This window comes from Mytilus edulis, chromosome 9 (genome assembly GCF_963676685.1).
Source record: "Mytilus edulis chromosome 9, xbMytEdul2.2, whole genome shotgun sequence".
NCBI lineage: Eukaryota > Metazoa > Mollusca > Bivalvia > Mytilida > Mytilidae > Mytilus > Mytilus edulis.
Genome location: NC_092352.1, coordinates 71,211,801 through 71,216,625, shown reverse-complemented (window position 1 = coordinate 71,216,625; position 4,825 = coordinate 71,211,801). Strand labels below are relative to the sequence as shown.

At 30.5% G+C, this 4,825-nt stretch overlaps 1 long non-coding RNA gene across 1 annotated transcript in view; it reads left to right on the top strand.

The window, feature by feature from the left end:
* The first annotated feature begins 1,312 nt into the window (after positions 1 to 1,312).
* Positions 1,313 to 4,825, top strand: part of LOC139490419 (uncharacterized) — a 7,845-nt gene continuing 4,332 nt past the window's right edge. The window contains exon 1 of the long non-coding RNA XR_011656321.1: positions 1,313 to 1,455. This is a non-coding gene — a long non-coding RNA (uncharacterized lncRNA). The remainder of the gene's footprint in view (positions 1,456 to 4,825) is intronic.

The window sequence follows — 4,825 nt, the reverse complement described above, 5'->3', positions numbered from 1 at the left end:
TCTGTCTTGGTACAGACATTTGCTTAAGTAAATGGTAGAGATAAGCTAGTTGTATAGCTAAATAAATCATCTAACTTGCTTGACAGTTGCTTATATTGCCATCATATATGTTCGATCTTCCTGTTAATAATTTGTATATGATTTGCATATCTGGTAAATAAAGGCAACATTAGTATACCGCTGTTCAAAACTCATAATTCCATGGACAAAAAACAAAATCGGGATAACACACTTAAACCGAGGGAAACGCATTAAATATAAGAGGAGAACAACGAAACAACACTAAAATGTAACACACACAGAAACGGACCAAGCATCAGACAAAATCCCACGAGAATAACAAATATAACATCAAAACCAAATACATGAATTTGGGATAAACAAGTACCGTGACACGTCTTATCGCAATGTGAAATTACACTCAAAAATAAGAGAAACAAACGACGCAACGTTAAAATGTAACACACACAGAAACGAACAATAATATAACAATGGCCATATTCCTGACTTGGTAGAGGACATTTTTAAAGGAAAAAATGGTGGGTTGAACCTGGTTTTGTGGCATGCCAAACCTCGCACTTTAATGGCAATGATAAATATAACATTGAAATGACAACATAATATTACAGGACTACAATACAAATAAATAGGAGAACGAAACACATGATTAATGAAAAACAAAAAAACATCAGGTTTAAAATTCAATACGTCAAAAACGCGCCTCGTCCACACAAGACTCACCAGTGACGCCCAGATATAAAATTATAATACGTTCTTATGATTTGTTAAAAAGACTTCGGGTATATGCTCTAAAATTTATTTATTTTGGGATAGATGACTTTTTCTACCAAATTGATGTGAATAAGATGGCGGCGACACCAAACAGAATCTTGCTAAAACATATATCTTTTTCCACTTCGCTTTCATCATTTCACAAAATAATAACACAGACATTCGTTTGAATAACACTAATTAATCCATTTTCACAAGCTTTCATATTCCTAAGCTAAGCCAATTCAACGACAAAAATATACAAATACTAATAAACGAGGCTGCGTGTGGATAAATTAAATTTATAATAACCAATTTAAGAATAATAAAGATCGAAAGCAATATATCATGTATAAGAGGAACTTGTAAATGTATAAACTGGACCAAGCCTATCATGAAAGTCCTCATTCAGGCTTTTATTTTGTGAGTTTTCACAGCAATAAACCTATTGATAATCGTAAATTGTTTTTTGCTATTCAATTAAGCAGCGTCTACTTTTGAAATTGAAAATTGAAATTGATTTAACTATAAAGGCTTTATCATAATTCAGTATACGTTGACTATTATTATCTCTGTTACAGTCCGTTGTCAGAGGAATCGACTACAGCAGGGAGTAAATAGACATGTTATGTAAAATGGTTTTTATTCTGTGGACCTTTTTCTGCTTTTTATTTGCTGCAAGTGGTACGTTATTTTGTATTCTGTTCATTTTGTATTCCCTCTGTGTGAATATAAATATCATCTCATAGAAGTGAATTGTTTAATATCATTTTAGTTAAATACATATTAAATGTTTCGAATAACAGATATCCTTCATTAAAACAATTAATATCGGAATCGCAAACGCATGTACATTTTTTTAAAATTACAAAACTGACGTAGGTTATCACTACAAGCCATTAAAGTCTGAAATGGCCTATATCTGTACTCGACTGTACTGATTTTTACTCGACCAGTCTGAATTGGTCTGGTTTTACTTGACATTACTCGACCCCAGTCTGAACCATACTTGACTGTACTGAATCGTACTTGACCCTTATCTTTGCCGTTGAAAATAGTCTGAACTATTACTCGACCAGTCTGAAACAGTCTTAACCCATTCTCGACATGTACTCGACCTTTTTTTCCAGTCTAAACCATACTTAACCAAAGGTCTGAACAATACTCGACCAGTCTGAACCATACTAGACCAAAAAACCTCTACTTTTGTAACTGTTAAAATAAATTTCTTTTTAACTGACATATATAACAACAGCCAACAAAATTTATAAAAGAAATATATCTCTGATTATATTCAAGATAAAAAAATATATTATATATAACTTATATCAAAAAGAGATAAAATTAAATGAATAAATAAATAAAATTGTTTTCTGATTAGTGGTGAAATATAAAGTATAACCTCTGCTTGGGGGCAAACTCATAAAGAAGATCACACCTGGTCAGAGGTATTAAATTCTAAATAACATTGATTCAAAATTGCAACATCCTGTTTAAATTAAATAACAAGGCCTTTCGAATATACCTGTATGTACTAGATAAGTAATACACGAATTTAAGAAAATAGGGCTTTCTTTTTACTTGTAAAACACACATGTACTGAGGTAATTAGAACATATTAAAGTGCTTTATGTATGCCATGTTAATTTGACAAAAAAATACTTAAATTAATTGAAAATGTTTTTTACTGTTACTTTGGAATTCATTTCCGTTTTTAAAAGGTTATCAAGGATTGCTATGAAATTTGTATTATCATGATTATATTAAATTCTTGGTTTAATAAAACAAAACAATTAAGCTCTCATTTGTTAAAAAATTATTAAGTTGTTTTATATACTATTTTATATATATCTTAATAAAAAAAACATTCACTGCATTATTACCTAAACTCAACTGACACCATAAATCTATACTATAGTCCAGTTACCATAAAATACTTCCGAAATATTCATAACATTTTGAATAATATTGAAAATATTAGTCTCAATTCATTTTTTTAGATTATTTGATCAGCTTGTTTTATTTATATTTTAATAGTTGATATATATTATTATGTAAGTGTTGATTAATATTGAGTTGAAGTTATATTATGATTGATTATTGTGAAATTGTAATTTCAATACTGTATTGAACACATTTTTAATTTCAAGTTGTTGTTAAAATTTCATTTTTATTAGAAAAAAATCCTAAATTGATAAAATTCAGTTGATAGATACAAAGAATAGGTCTAGGTTGGTTAAGACTTGGTCGAGTATGGTTCAGACTGGGTCGAGTATGGTTCAGACTAGGTCGAGTACGGTTCAGACTATGTCGAGTACGGTTCAGACTCGTATAAAATGGTTAAGTACTGCTCAAGTACACATTCAGACTTTTAAGTATGGTTCAGACTACAGTCGAGTATTATCAAGTAAATCTCGGACGAATTCAAACTGGTCGAGTAAAAATCAGTACAGTCGAGTACAGATATAGGCCATTTCAGACTTTTAATGGTTTGTAGTGTATTATATGTATTTACAACAGACATGACAGAGACTGCACATAAAATAGTAAAATTCAATATTAACTGGTACAGTTCTAACATTCTAAGTAAAATTGAGAATGGAAATGGGGAATGTGTCAAAGAGACAACAACCCGCCCAAATAAAAAACAACAGCAGAGGGTCACCAACAGGCCTTCAATGTAGCGAGAAATTTATAAGGTATATATGTACAAGTTCTATGGTCGGGTTGTTGTCTCTTTGAAACATTCTCCATTTCCATTCTCAATTTTAATTTTACAGCCTCTGTTTTAAATACCTATAATAATCTACGCAATTGTTTTCATTTTAGAATTGTACACTTGTTTTGTGTTCGGTTTTAATTGTATAATTATTAAGATAATTATTAGATTGTGATACTGTAAATTCAGAAATTATTGCGAGGTTTTTATTATTGTGAAAAATGCGACAGCGTTGTAAACGCAATAATTTAAACTCGCATTTTGAAATATTGTTTATGAACATGATGAATTTAACAGGATTTGTCTCAAAATCGTAAACATTAAAATCGCATTTCAGTCTCGGCAGTTGCTTTTTAATTACTATCTGCTAGACTATTTTTATGGAAAAACATGTACCATCGGGGATTCAACCAACATTAAAATTCTGGGGTTCTAAACATATACATGATATATATGTATCCCTATTCAAAAGCAGTCATCGTTCAAAAATTGGGTTTTATCTACCCCAGAATCCGGTCTGGATCCGCTACTGCATACTATTTATATGTTTCAAATTCATTACAGGTTTAATTTTACTGTGAAATAGAAAAATGCTTCCAAAACATGCAAAGCTTCCACTGCAATATTATTAAAGCATGTTTTGATCAACTTATTTCGTCATCTTGCCATGTAAGAAAGTACATGTACGCCGAGACATAATAAAATGTGTTTCAAGAATGCGTTGAAGACCCATTGGTTGCCTTCTGTTGTTGTCTACATTTGGTGAATTACATTTATTTATTCTATTTATGAATCACATCGGGTTTTGTTATTGGATGAAAAGACGTTTAGACACTCTTAGAAACAATGTTGGTTTCAATATTTTAATGAAAAAAGTAATACAGAAAAGATCATTTGCAGTTGTATTAAAATGAAATGGTCGGTTTACATATGTTCTTTAGATTTTTGAAATGTAAACAAACAGATCCATTTCATATTAATAAACTTCACATTCAATCTTTAAATTCAATTAGATTGAAAAGTTATCTATTAATTCTTTATTAGTTGTGTGCGTCGGAGTCACATTTGATTGGTCGCAACTTAACTATTGTTAACAACCTCGGGCAAAGTGGACCTTATATTTGCTGCTTTATGTCCCTTTAATTATTAGCTCGTCATTTGTTCCGATTCTCATGCATCATAAGGCACTTGTAACATGATATATTTTTTTTGGTTTAAAACAAATATATATATACAAATATTTTAAATCAAGTGCTAGGCTGTTTTTAGTTCATTAAAGAGAGAAAAAACTACACGGCAGACTTTAAACGTTGGAATCACTTTTCTGAATTCACC